Genomic DNA, 15,559 nt, shown 5'->3' on the forward strand with positions numbered 1-15,559 from the left:
ATTGTTGCATCTTTATTGAATCATTTTTGGTTCAATTATAAATCAATTGTTGTGTTTGTTAAGAAACATAGTTGATAAATCTTTTGTTTAATACTTGATAAAGATAAGGTATCACTTCAGCAAGTGAAAAATAAAATATTTTATTTGGGACTAGTGGAGTTGTGACATTGCATTCCTCCAGCCTTCAACATAAGATGTCCTTTCAAGCCTATTTTACAATGGAGTAAAAGGAGCAGTGATAAATCAGTAATGGCACTGAGGAGAGAGATAGTTGATCTATCCTGCACTACAACAGGGTATTGAAACCAAAAGGTACAATCCTAATGCTGTCTCGATTGAGGAAAGTCAAGTCAGCATTGGTTTAGTTTTGACTCTGATTCTTTGCTGATTATGGAGAACTGAGAGGGCAAAACTATGGAAACAATTTTCAGTGGTTCAGGAATCTTGAATTATGACCAAAGTTGAAAAATTATACTCAGGTCTTTCAGTAATGAAATTAATTGGCACTAATACACACAAAGGCTGCAAGAAGATTGGAACTTTTTCTGCAAACAGCAGCTCATTCTTGGTCAATTGTTGACCTTGAATTTGATATTAATAGATTTCAGTTAACAAGTGTATAAATGGATATGTGGCAAGAAACAGATGAGAAAGAGAGGAAGAAGCTACTCCCATTGGTTGCAGAATCTGGCACTTGGGATCATGGTTTAAAACATCAGAGCTGGACTTTTCAGGAGAAAAATTCAGAAACACTGTTCATATAGAAAGTTACATGCGATCATTTAGAACTCTCTTCCTTCGCTGGCATATTATGCAGGGTCAATTGTTATTTTTAAATCTCAGGTTGCTGACATCTTTGGAAAATTGAAATCTAAGAGAAAAGGTTGGTATTTGGAATTAGAAGACAGATCAGCTATGCTCTCAGTGAATGGTGGAACAGGGCCTAGAGTCTAAATGACCTTCTCTTGTTCCTACGTTTCCATGAGTGGCTCAGTTTCATTTGAAACAGTAGGCTTACCTAATGAACTTTCAAGCAAACCAAGGAATTATTGTCCCTCGTGAAGAAGGGAAGTCTTGAGTAATCTTCTTCAGTCCAATTGCAATGCATCAGAACATCAAGATAGCATTTCATCCAAGACAAAGGTAAAAGGAACTAGTGTTAGTCTCATGAGTTAAGGAACCCATGCTTTAAGAAGTCAGTGTGAGCACTGCCTACTCACCCACTTGGGTCACTTTACCACCTGCATCAAAGGTTGTAGCTATGTCACCTACTTTCATTTCCCTTTCGGTCTTCGTCTCTCCCTTTCCAGGAGGAAAGCTGCCCACAATAGGGCAGAAAGAGATGGGTGGTGGGCTGTGCAATATTTGGCTTCTTAGCTTTTCTGTGGCAAAGATCTTGAACCTGAGCTCCCTTTGTGGCCAAATGATTACATTGGAGCCTCTGGACTGATATTACAGGCTGCCTTTAACTTAGCCTTTAGTCAGGGGATCCCAGCATACTATGTTCCTTGCCTTGACTGAGGCCTCCAAGTTTCCTGTTTTGTGTCTGTGTTAAGAGATTGAAGGCGTGCACTATAACTTTAAGAGAGAGTGAATGCTGTTCTGAACTGAAAGCTGACAAGCACTGTGATGACGAGCTAGAGTGTCAGAGTGTACTGGAAAATTGAAAATATGGAACATTTGGCTGTGAAATCGATACCTGAGTTATTTTGACATCAATTCAAATGTAACCAATCAGTTTAAGTTATGTCCCAGGAGACAAAAACCTCATCAAGTTTGAATTTACTGTTTTGCCAACATTGAACCAATGAGATGATCCAATGTTGGGGGTATAAAAAAACCAGGCATTTTGAAAGTTAGACATAGTAATTACCATCGAGAAAGACTGCCATTGTCATATGAAACATCTTCACACCAGAAAAGAGAAAAAAGACGACCCAGGGAGATCTTCAGCTGAAAAAAGAAAGATACCGGAAATGACAGCCACTGTGTGGTTGTGAAATTAAGTTGATGTAATTTTGATATGTGTTTTTATTGGAACGGTCTATTATTATAGAGTTGGAGGCAGATAATAAGCAGCTAAGAAAAAAGGGGCTTAGAGTTGTTTAATGTTCACTTTTAGAGTTAAGGAATAAATTGCTATTATTTTCTTTAAATAGTGGAATTTGCAAGTTCTCTGTCACTCATATTTTAACAGATTACTAGGCGAGGTGAGTTTTTCTGGGTGTGTGGTTTAATTAACAGAAGGGTTCACCACCGTGTCGTAACATCTGTGCTAAACAGCATAGCAATACAGCAGAACTGTGTGCCTGGTATCTCTGGCTGAGAGGAAAGATGCAAAAAGGAAAGACAAGGCATTTAGGGATGCTTTGAGGACTCTGGTAGGCTCAGGTGCATGAGCAGTAAGGGATGGAGAGAACAGCTGAAGGTGCAAACCCTGGAGACATGTCCCTGAGTGCAAAGTGTCCTTCCTGCAGCATTTAAGTGATAATTGCCACTTTGTCCCGAGGTGTAACGAGGAAATCCTGAAGTGTGCTTTAAGCCATCTGAAGATGCACCATGAGTGTTCTTTAGGGCTGGCACATATTGGATGCTAATGTCTATGGATGCATGTGGTTCATGGCCATGGAATGTGCCCTGAGATGTTAGTGTCTGGTGTCCAACATGGACAGCGGCAAGCTGAAATCACCAGGTACCCATTCTGATTTCTATGTTGAGAATTCTCTGGGTCTAGTTTGTTTGACAGATTTGATAAAATAGGAAGCTGCACATTAATGAGGCAAGAAGTGTCATTAGTAAGGTCATTAATCGGCAATAATCCCCCTGAACTGGCAACATTTTGCCTCAATGCTCAGCATTTGCATAAAAGCTGCAGTGAGGGCCCTCTTGTGGACCAGTGCTAGCTACCTTACACCTGGGGCAGGAAGCCCAGGTTGAAGTTCCACCTGCTCTATAGGTGTGAAATAACAACTCTGAACAGGTTGATTAGAAAAATAGGTTAATTAAACCTATTTGAATTAATCCTTACATCATTCAGACCCTAATACAATTCCACCCAAAGTCTATACCCCAAAGTTAAGATGCTCCATACATACGTGTGCATTTCCAGAGAGCAGAAAATGTTCTTACAATGTATACTGTGTGTTCCACACTTCATTATAGATGGTGAGGAAGATACTGGGAGCTGGAGAAAGGGCATTTCTGGACAGGTGGATGAGGGAGGGGAATGTGGCCCTGGGAGTCTCAGATAGGCGATAGAAATCTAAGAAGGGAACAGCAGATCAGTTGCCAGGAGTGGAGAGAAGTGAGTAGAATTCTATCATTACGTTACAACAGTGACTACATTTAGTAGTATTCAGGGCTGTAAAATATTTTAGGACATACTGAGGTCATGTGAGGTGCTGCACAAATACAATTCAAGTGGAAAAAAGTGCCTCTTTCTTCCAATTAATATTTAATCCCTGCTTTGAGTGGCAGTTTCTAAAGTGCATGCTTTAACACCATGTCAGGTGATATTACTGATGACAGAACCTGTTGTTGAGATATATATGTACCCATTACACCATTAGTCTGAGCATTTGGGTGCTTTTTGACTAAGTAATTAATTTGGCAAAGTTCACATCACATTCAAGTTAACTCGTTCTTGCAATGTTCTCCTTTTCTTTTAGTTACTCAAATAGAATGCATGAATTTCTGATGTTTTCTGAAAAATACATCCTGTTGCTTTTCACTTGGGATTGTAAATGGATTTCTTCTGTATTTGCCAGCTGTTAGTGTCAGTGTTCATCTCTGGCTTGTGCCACATATTACTTGGGAATATCAGGTCAAGACATGCAGGTAGATTTTCTATGGAGGCTAAAAACTCAGTGAACAAGCTTTGGTTTAATTTCAATTTGGGCCACCGAGTCTCTGAGCAAATGTGCATGATTTGACAGATTAGGAAAGATTGCATTGAATAATGGGCTGAAATTGAGTTACAAGCAACGTCTAAAAATAATAGTTTCCAAATTGCTGATCAAAAGATTATTTTCTTAGATCACAAAGCTCTGCATTGTGTTGGAAGGAAAATGCTTAAAACATTGTATTGGGAATAGTTTTGATTGCAACTTTGCTGAGTTAACAGATCTCAGTCCTTTTCACAGTTGGACTCAGCATCTGGGTGAAGAAGAAGAAAAATAAGCTGGACTGCTATCTGATATCTTTGAGTGGCTGTTAGATGAAGATAAGGTCAGGTTTTGGCTTTAATTTCCCACTGTGGACAAAGCATTTGCTAATGATGAACCTTTTTCTGCGCAAATCTTTAAGTTGGCAGGACAAGTGAGTTAATAGTTAATTACATACATGGGATCTGGGTCATCCGAAGACCCTCTAAAAGCCAGGATATTAAGCGAAAAGTGTGCAAGAATAGAAAATAGCCACAGAGGGATTAAAATACTCTTGTCCAGTCATGGGGACTGAACTTCAGAAATGACACAAAGGCTTTGATGAAGCTAGAGGAGAGATTTCCTGGAATGGTTGCAAGGAAGAGGGATTTCAGTCATCTGGAGAGACTGGAGAAATTGAGGTTCTTTTCCTTAGAGAAGAGGAAGCTGACAGGAGATTTGTTAGTGAATTTTAAAATCATGAAGGGGAAATGAAAATAAACTTTGCAGTGGCTGAAACATAAACCAATCGACATGTACTGAAGACAAAAGAAGAACAAGAGATGACCTAAACGCTTTCTTCCCATTAAGTGTTTAGCATTTGGAATACAGGCATTACAAGACAGTTTATAGAAATAGATTAAATAGTAGCTTTCAAGAGGGCAATGTATAAATAGCTAGGACAAAATAAATCAGGAATATGAGGAAAAGACTTGGAATTAGATTAACTGGATTATTCTTTGCAAGAGTAGCAAAGATTCAGTGGGCCAAAAATCTTGTTTCTGGTCAAATGCTAAAACTTGATGTCATGCATGAAGGAGGCACTTTTTGAGAGAAATTGAAGAGATATTTTTGACCATTGAACTGCTTTAGCAACCATTCGAAATGTAAAACAATCTCAAAGTATCTTCCACAGTGCTGGGATTTGCCTAAGTGCTTGTATGAAAAGTTTGTTGGGAGATTCTGGAATCACCTGCAAATATTCCAGATGCTGGTGTTTGTTTATCCAATATTCAAGTTATTTTTAAAAAAACCAAAAAAAAAGTTGAACACTGCACAAGTAACATTGAAGTCAACTGGAGCTACTTCTATTTTTATGCTCAACACTTTAATCTCCAGTTGTAACAGGCAGAATTAAAGTCGGGTCTGACCTGCTGGAGAAACCAACAAAATGCAGGTGGACAAATCTGGGTAATGTGCTCATATCTAAGAGCCAAGAAATTTTACATAATGCCCAAATTTATTTGGCATTAACTCAGATCAAAATAAAAATAAGACAAGGAGCAGAATGAACAACCAAAGAAGACCAATTTCACTGACAAGCTCAAACTGCAAAAATTCATCACGTCTTTGACATCACTGATGTATGTGATTTCCTTCGAGGTCAAAATGATCTAATGTTGATTAGGATACGCATCTTTCTGGTCTACTGAGAAGAGTTTTGTTGAGTAAACAAAATCCAATTTGTTGCACATGTATTCAAACAACAACTGATGGGTTACATAAATATGACTACATTACTCCAGAGCCAGTAAGGAGCGCTGTAACCCATATCTGACTCCAACAAGCGCCCTTTTTACTCTGACCAAGACACAGTGGCATCATCACAGCGACTGCTGCTTTCTTCATGCAAACAAGTATCAACCCTTTCAGACGTTGAAAATGTGTTGCTAGAAAAGCGCAGCAGGTCAGGCAGCATCCAAGGAGCAGGAGAATCGACCTTTTGGGCATGAGCCCTTCTTCAGGAATGAGGAAAGTGTGTCCAGCAGGCTAAGATAAAAGGTAGGGAGGAGGGACTTGGGGGAGGGGCGTTGGAAATGCGATAGGTGGAAGGAGGTTAAGGTGAGGGTGATAAGGTGAGGGCCTGAAGAAGAGCTTATGCCCGAAACGTCGATTCTCCTGCTCCTTGGATGCTGCCCGACCTGCTGCGCTTTTCCAGCACCACACTTTCAGCTCTGATCTCCAGCATCTGCAGTCCTCACTTTCTCCTTTCAGATGATATACAGTTCATGCAAAACAGAAGTTGAGCAAGGAGGCAGCAGAGGATGTGCAATTAAACAGACGAGGAGATGGAAACTTGGTGGACATCCTGCCCAAACAACTTTAAGACCTCTCTCATCTCAAAGCCAACAGAACATTGATTGGGTTGGCAGTTTATAAAGAGAGGTAACAGTAAAAAATCTGGACCAGCTTCTTCATTAATGATTATGACATATACCTCAGTACATTTCTTTAGAAAGTTTGATTTTTCTGTGTCAAATTGTGGTCAGTATGGTTGCTGTGAAATGGGCAGAAGTAGGTACTGCAGATGCTGGAGATTAGAGTCAAAATTAGAGAGGTGCTGTGAAATGGGCAGAGTTATGAATGCATAGGTATTCAGACATTGAGATGGAATAAAAGATTTGTAAGTTCAGTGTTTTTGTTCTGTTTCGCTGTAAGGGACCATACCCTCGATAATTCCACAGGGATCAAATATAAATAGGTCGGCAGATATCATTGTCATGATCAGTTTTGCAAAATAAAATGCATTCCACTTGATAATATTTAAAAAGATGGAAATGAAATATCTTGCTCTTCAACACTCCAGCACACTAAATTTATTGAACTCGACCATGTATAAAATGGAGGCATGCAAACTTCAATCTATTAAAAAGCTCTCCTGCATTACTTTCATATTAATGTAAGAGCTGGGATTTGTGATTAACAGCATGCTGCTGAATGTAACCATGACTGTTTTGGTGCATTTGTAACAGACAACTACTTTGAGCAAGCAGTTCAAGCTTCTTTTACTCAGCTCAAGTCAAGACCTCTGATATGTTATAAGAAAGTGAGCTTTTTGCTGATTTGAGTACCTGGACAAACATTTATACAACTGGAGCCAAGCTTGTTCAGACGCTGTACAATTTCCTGATGATATCTCGTTAACTTCTGTTGGAAAGGTGTAGTTTTACAGTTTGCAGCATTTGTGTCCTGCTAACATGAGAATTTGTAAAATAAGTGTTTTGTACTTCTGCAATGATGGATAGTTGTTTTAAGAGACTAAAATAAAGAAAAATAATGTCTGTCTCATATATTGAGGTGTTCTCTGTATTTCAGCTAAAATATGTACTTCCTGTCCTTTCCCCACTTTATTTTCTTCCCTTGGTCTCCCTCTTGCTTCAATAGCAGTCTCTCACAGTTGTACAGATGTGCATAACACTCATTTATTTGCACAACTTGGCAATGATGGTTGGGAAGCATTTCATACGAGCATATATTATCTGATCCCAGTTTTCAGGAGTGAGGTACAGACTGGAATCTAATTGAGGGGATTTCAGTGGTTTATGTCGACAATAATGCATACTTAAGAGTGACTAACAAGTCAGACAACAATTGATAGATTGGTTTATATGTAAAATAATGGGTACCCGGGAGTGAGTCACAGATCAGAAGCAATTTGAAAGGTTTAGATGGTTTATAAATCGAATAATGGGTACATGTCTGTATTGCAGTCTAATCATGAGTTCAGATGGTTATTGTGTAGAATAACGGATACCTGGTAATGAGTTACGGACCACAATCTAGACAAGGAATTTGGATGGTTTATACATAGAATAACAGATGATGGCACACTGAGCATACCAAGCATTATAAGATATGAAACTGTATAAATTCACTGCATAATTTTACGTGTCATGATTAGTTTTAAATTATGACAGGCTGACTTTGAAAGGTAGTGGGCAGTTTGGTGCTGTCACTATCATTCTTTTCATTATACATTTGCAGTTGGAGTTGAATATTAATCAGTGAGCATGTGAATGCATGAACCAAAGGCTGAGAACATTATATGTGTGGGTTTTAATATTGATGGAACAATTACAGCATGTTGATCTGAAGGAACATGAATATGTTAGAGAATTAAATACAGTACATTTTCAGGAAAATAAACTTGAGTTTAGGTGTCAGATTATTGTACCTTTCTGGAATATCCCAGTATGATTTGTGCAATGACTGACTTTTGGAATGCAGTGATTTTTATTGTGGACTTAAATTCGGAAGCTATTGTTTGGAACACTTTCCAAATGGCAATGATGAATTAATTTGTTCTTTGTGATTGGGATGGTGATGGGAAGAATGTTGCCTAGAACATCCTCTGTTCTTTGTATAATTCCCTGGGATTGTTAACATCCATGAGTGTTGCATTACATTGTAAGAACCTGAAGGGATTAATGCTGAACACTATTTATTGTAATAATGTCATACAGGTTTAGTGGGGAAACAGCTTAGGGTCTTGAAGGAATAAGACCACCCATCTGGGTCTTCTGCATAGCCTCTGTAGTACAGTAAACAGGCAGTTCCGAGATTGTGACCAGGTTCTATTGTTGAGTCCATTTGCAAGTTAATTTGAAGTCAGGACCAAATACAACGTAAGACAGGACAAAGTCGCCATTCTTCAGTACAGGGAATATTTATCTGTCAGATTTTTAATTTTACACCCCAGAATGGGATTGCATTTTTAAGTAGGAACTGTAGCAAATTGAACATTCGCAAATTGTGGACGACCTGTTATCTGCACAGAGTTGCGGTGGTGCAATAAACAACATCTTATGTCAGACAAGAACCTTTGTGTTTGATTATTAAGTTGTCTTCCTCTGCCATAGTCAACCAAGCAGGCCCTGTAAATCCTGACCCGGAAAGAGCATGGGGGCAGTAAATCTATCGAATAGTAAGCAACAGTACAAAGAGCTCATATTACATGAGCAATGGTATGGAATGTTCATACAACAACCTGATTCCATTCCAGGCAAACTGAGTCTGTCACCTCACCCTGAGTGCAATATAGAGTCAAAGAGTCAGAGAGATGTACAACATGGAAACAGACCCTTCAGTCCAACTCGTCCTGCCGACCATATATCCCACCCTAATCTAGTCCCACCAGCCAGCACCCGGCCCATATCCCTCCAAACCCTTCCTTTTCATATACCCATCCAGATGTCTTTTAAATCGTGCAATTGTACCAGCCTCCTCTGGCAGCTCATTCCACACACGCACCACCCTCTGCGTGAAAACTTTGCCCTGTAGGTCTCTTTTTTTAATCTTTCCTTCTCACCTTAAACCAATGCCCTCTAGATCTGGACTCCCCGACCCCAGGGAAAAGACTTTGTCTATTTATCCTATCCATGCCCCTCATGGATAGGACCTCTATAAGGTCACCCCTCAGCCTCCGACGCTCCAAAGAAAACAGCCCCAGCCTATTCAGCCTCTCCCTGTAGCTAAAATTCTCTAACCCTGGCAACATCCTTGTAAATCTTTTCTGAACCCTTTCAAGTTTCACAATATCCTTCCTATAGGAGGGAGACTAGAATTGCATGCAATATTCCAACAATGGCCTAACCAATGTTCTGTGCAGCCTCAACATGTCCTCCCAACTCCTGTGCACAATACTCTGACCAGTAAAGGAAAGCATACCTAACGCCTTCTTCATTATCCTATCCACCTGTGACTCTACTTTCAAGGAGCCATGAACATGCTCTCCAAGGTCTGTTGTGGTTCTGTTTGCCGAGCTGGAAGTTTTTGTTGCAAACATTTCGTCCCCTGGCTAGGCGACATCATCAGTGCTTGGGAGCCTCCTGCGAAGCGCTTCTTTGATGTTTCCTCCGGTGTTTATAGTGGTCTGTCCCTGCCGCTTCCGGTTGTCAGTTTCAGCTGTCCGCTGTAGTGGTTGGTATATTGGGTCCAGGTCGATGTGTTTGTTGATGGAGTTTGTGGATGAATGCCATGCCTCTAGGAATTCCCTGGCTGTTCTCTGTCTGGCTTGCCCTATGATAGTAGTGTTGTCCCAGTCAAATTCACACACACGCAGACAACAAGCAACATGAATTCGACTGGGACAACACTACTATCATAGGGCAAGCCAGACAGAGAACAGCCAGGGAATTCCTAGAGGCATAGCATTCATCCACAAACTCCATTGGAAGCGGCAGGGACAGACCACTATAAACACCGGAGGAAACATCAAAGAAGCGCTTCGCAGGAGGCTCCCAAGCACTGATGATGTCGCCTAGCCAGGGGACGAAACATTTGCAACAAAAACTTCCAGCTCGGCGAACAGAACCACAACAACAAGTACCCGACCTACAAATCTTCGCACAAACTTCTCCAAAGTCTCTTTGTTCAGCAACATTCCCGAGGACCTGACCATTAAGTGTATAAGTCCTGCTGAGATTTGCTTTCCCAAAATGCAGCACCTCACATTATCTGAATTAAACTCCATCTGCCACTTGTAAGCCCATTGACCCATCTGATCAAGATCCTGTTGTAATCTGAGGTAACCTTCTTCGCTGTCCACTACAACTCCAATTTTGTTGTCATCTGCAAACTTACTAACTATATCTCTTATGTTCACATCCAAATCATTTATATAAATGACGAAACGTAATGGACCCAGCACCGATCCTTGTGGCACTCCAATGGTTAAAGGCCTCCAGTCCGAAAGCCAACCCTCCACCACCACCCTCTACCTTTGAGCCAATTCTGTATCTAAATGGCTAGTTCTCCTGTATTCCATGAGATATAACCTTGCTCAGCAGTCTCCCATGGAGAACCTTGTCAAACGCCTTACTAAAGTCCATATAGATCATGTCCACCACTCTGCCCTCATCAATCCTCTTTGTTACTTCTTCAGAAAACTCAATCAAGTTTGTGAGACATGATTTCCCATACACAAAGCCATGTTGATTATCCCTTATCCTTGCCTTTTCAATACATGCACATCCCATCCCTTAGGGTTCCCTCCAACAACTTTCCCACCAGGCTCACTGGTCTATAGTTCCTTCGCTTGTCCTTATCACCCTTCTCAAACAGTGGCACCAATTTAGCCAACCACCAGTCTTCTGGCACCTCACCTGTGAGTACTGATGATACAAATATCTCAGTAAGAGGCTTCCCTAGCTTCCCACAGAGTTCTAGGGTACACCTGATCCGGTCCTAGGGATTTATCCACTTTTATGCGTTTCAAGACATCCAGCACTTCCTCCTCGGTAATATAGACATTTTTCAAGATGTCACCATCCATTTCCTTACATTGTATATCTTCTATGTCCTTTTACACAGTAAACATTGATGCAAATTATTCGTTTAGTATCTTCCCATCTTCTGCGGTTCCACACAAAGGCTGCCTTGCTGATCTTTGAGGGACCCTATTCTCTCCCTAGTTATCCTTTTGTCCTTAATGTATTTGTAAAAACTCTTTGGATTCTTTTTAACCCGATTTGCCAAAGCTATCTCATGTCCCCTTTTTGCCCTCCTGATTTCCCTCATGAAATGCAGCCAGATTTCACACATCACAGGAGCCTCCCCCTGCTATGTGTTAAATGTTGGTAGGGCTAGGCCTGAGATAGCCATTACGTGGCCCAAACATGGACTGGCCACCTGATGACTCTCCTACCTCCCTAAAGAGGTAGTTTAATGGCAGGATTAAGGAGCCAGGCACCTATGGAGGAACAGCCAACAGCTTTAGAAATCAAAATGGGGTGTGTGCCTTGGCAGGGACCTTGGAAGGGGTGACATTTCCTTGCAGCCATTGTCCTTTGGGATGGTAGAGATCATGGTTCTGGGAGTGCTCCTGAAGAAGTCTTGGCAAATCACTGCTGCATATCATGCAGATTGTAGATCCAGTGTTGTGGTGGTAATGTGCATGCTTATACTGGTGGATAGGTTGCTGATGAAACTGGATGATTTAAGCTGATGGGCCCAGCTCATGAATTTCATTCAGATTAGGTTTTGATTCTCTGAAATCAAAATTGACAATGTTAATTGCTTTGCAGAGGTAAGATGCTGGTTAATATTCTCCACGTCAAGACCTTCTGTCAAATCCTGTCCAGATTTATATTCACATCAAAAATATCTCCATTGCAGTTCTATTAGTGAACGTTAAATTCAGGTCAGGATTATGCTCGGTATTGATTCTGGGCAATGTTGTTTGGCTAAATTACCCTGTTTATTGCTAATAACATCAGAAGGCTGGTGTTACATTCAATCAGAGTACAATATGAAATGTTGACAAATAAACCATGAAACTCTGGACTAACTTGAAAGACTTGCCTTTACAACACATGTTTCACAACCTCAGGCCACCCCAAATGCTATACAGTCAACAATGCTCTTTAAAAGTGTGGTGAATGTTGTGGGGTAGGAAAGGTGACAATCAATTTGCAAGTTCTCTGCAAACTCCCCCCAACAGGTCGTTCTTTTTGTGCAGTTGAGTTGGGTGAAACGTATTGTCCTGCATGTTAAGGAGCAACTCCCTTAACTTGCAATAAAATACTGACAGAGGTCAAGTTATAGCCACCTGAGAGGGTAATTGAGTCCTCAGTTTTTTGTCCATACTGAAAGTTAATGCCTCCATTCAAGCAGCACACTCTCAGTACTGCACTGCAGTGTCAGCTGGGAATTTTTGCAGTGGGCTTCAAGCATGCAACCTTTTTGGGTCAGTGACGAGGCTGCAGACACTGATTGCTGAGACCATGAACATGACAGATCCTGTCACATTGTTCAAAGTACATTCTTCAAGAGACATTGGTGTCCCGGACAATATTTTTCCTTAATACTGATCAGTCAAGTGTGTGTGTGTGTTATACAAAATACTGACAGCCAGGATGGCTCTGTGCTTGATGCTATTCTCAGCTACTGGAGGGCTCTTCTGTGTTCTTCTACATAACTACAATTCTCCACTTCATGTTCTTCATACCTACTAAAATATTTCAACTATTTCTTTCCTTGCTTGGTTCCTATGTTCCTTTTCCCCTTTCCTCTCTTTATTCTTCCCTGGACCTGATGTTAAAGATTTTTCTCATTTCATCAGTGATTAATTTGAGGTAACTAAAACATGTTGCAATGGTTTTTGGTGATGGTGGACTTTGCAACCACATTGATCATTGATTTTAGCATTTCCACAACTCCTCAAGATGACAATTGTGGCCTGAAGAAGGGCTTATGCCCGAAACGTTGATTCTCCTGTTCCTTGGATGCTGCTTGACCTGCTGCGCTTTTCCAGCAACACATTCTCAATTGTGGTTAAATGTATAAGACATATTTTGTCAAACTGCGTTGCCATTGAAACTTGAAGCATAGTCCAAACAGTACTCTGTGGTTTGTGATTTTGGATCATAGATGCATGGTAACAAACAAAGGATTGTGCACACAATATAAAGTGTTTTGTTTCCTTTCTATGGTAACTGACTGTAATAAGTGCAAAAGTGCTGTATGTGACTTTAAGTTGACAGGAAAACTGAATTGCGATATCATCAATGTTAAAATTGGAACAGAGGATAGGATTTTCCCACATTTTTTTCCAAGTGTGCGAGCTGGCAATGAATGTGCCACCCTAATCAGTGAGCTAACTCACCCATTTGCTTGTTTCAACACAGGACCTGCTGCCAGTCAAAAGGTGGAAGTTTCCCTTATATCTGCAAGTCAAGGCCTGCACCTTGGGAGCCCCAGCAGCAAGAAGGTAAATTATTTTTTTTCCTTCTCACAGAGTGTTGGGTTGATGAGAGAAGGGGAGTCGGGGTGTCAGAGGCAAAGGCAGAGGTGACTTTCAGAGGCCACCTCATTGCCCACCTGTTGTGCTGACGACTGCCGCAAGATTGGAGCATCTGGAGGCCCTCCCCAAACCACTAAGCAGGTTTCCCAGGGAAAGTGGCCACCTTTCTTAAACATCAGGGAGGCAGGTCATTGGTGAGCCAGCGAGCAAAGACTCTTAAAGAGACCAGTAATTGATCACTTCAGGGCCTCAATTGATGGTCAGCCAAGAAAGTCACTTGTGAACCTCTGCACTGAGCATTTATTTGAGGGTAAGTTTATTTCTTGTGTGACTCGCCCTGTTATTTCCTCTTTTCAACCCCTCCCTCATCATCTTCATGGAAGGGGAAATCGTACACAGAGTTTTTATGCAGCTACAAGATCGAGATAAGCTTTCAGTGTAAGATGGCTGTCCTGGGAGTGAAACAGGAATTCACCCACAAGAAGGTGAGAAACATGCCATGGCATTAAATGATTCAACTGGATTGAGAGACTTGCAATTTACCACTGTTCAAAAACACCGATGTCTGAAAACACTTTACAGCCAAAGAAATACTTTCAAAATGTAGTCACAGAATCTCAGAACTGCTACAGAGCAGAAGAAGGCTATTCAGCCCATCATGACCACATTGGTTGTTCAAATGAGCATGATGACCTCATGACATTTTCCTGTGTATCCCCTTCAACCTTCCACATTGTCTTTCTTCATGTAACCATCTGAATGAAACTGTGTCTCCTTAACATGGGGGAAGTACATTCAAGACACTAACTACTTGTTGTGTAAGTATGTTTCTTTTCTCACATTGCATTTACTTCTTTCACAAGCTACTTTAAATCTGTGCCCTCTCATTCACAATCCTTTCTCGAGTGAAAATCATTTCTCCCTATCAATTCTGACAAGCCTTGTGATTTGAAAACTTTGTACAGCGATTTGGCTTTAATACAATTGAAGAATTTAGATCGTTATTTGTAGAATACGAACTTTCCTGACCTATATTGGCTACAATGTGATTCCAACCCCATTAGTTTAAACGACGTGGCTGTTGCATGATTTTCGAGATCACATAAGAACGGAACGATCGCATTTAATCAGAATCAACTGTATCTGATCTTCTCTTAGCCTTCTCCTCTGCAAAGAAACGATCCTAACTTCTCCAACCCATTTGCATAACTGAAATCTCTTGTCCTTGAAATATTCCTGTAAACTTCTTCCTCACAGTGTCTAATGTGTTCACATCCTTCCCGAGCATTGAGCACAGAACTGCACAGAGTCTGACATAGGTTTAGCATAAACTCTTTGCTCTTGCATTCTGTGCCCCATTACTAAAACCAAGGATACTATCTGATTTTTGTAACTGTTTTTAACTGTAACTCTGAAGATGGACGAGGGCGATCCAGTAGACGTGGTGTACCTGGACTTTCAGAAAGCTTTTGATAAAGTCCCACATAGGAGGTTAGTGAGCAAAAGTAGGGCGCATGGTACTGGGGGCAAAGTACTAACTTGGATTGAAAGTTGGTTGGCTGAGAGGAAACAAAGAGTAGTGATAAACGGCTCCATTTCGGAATGGCAGGCAGTGACCAGTGGGGTACCGTAGGGATCAGTGCTGGGCCCGCAGCTTTTTACAATATATATTAATGATATAGAAGATGGTATTAGTCATAACATTAGCAAATTTGCTGATGATACTAAGCTGGGTGGCAGGGTGAAATGTGAGGAGGATGTTCGGAGATTACAGGGTGACCTGGACAGGTTAGGTGAGTGGTCAGATGCATGGCAGATGCAGTCTAATGTGGATAAATGTATGGTTATCCACTTTGGCAAGAACAGGAAGGCAGATTACTACCGAAATGGAATC

The 15,559-nt window shown here is 40.9% G+C and overlaps 1 long non-coding RNA gene across 1 annotated transcript in view; it reads left to right on the top strand.

The window, feature by feature from the left end:
• The window catches only part of LOC122543062, a 237,245-nt gene that overhangs the window by 113,779 nt on the left and 107,907 nt on the right, over positions 1-15,559 (top strand). Inside the window, exon 2 of the long non-coding RNA XR_006309909.1 lies at positions 13,550-13,632. This is a non-coding gene — a long non-coding RNA (uncharacterized LOC122543062). The remainder of the gene's footprint in view (positions 1-13,549; positions 13,633-15,559) is intronic.

The sequence above is a fragment of the Chiloscyllium plagiosum genome, chromosome 42 (assembly GCF_004010195.1).
Source record: "Chiloscyllium plagiosum isolate BGI_BamShark_2017 chromosome 42, ASM401019v2, whole genome shotgun sequence".
Lineage (NCBI taxonomy): Eukaryota > Metazoa > Chordata > Chondrichthyes > Orectolobiformes > Hemiscylliidae > Chiloscyllium > Chiloscyllium plagiosum.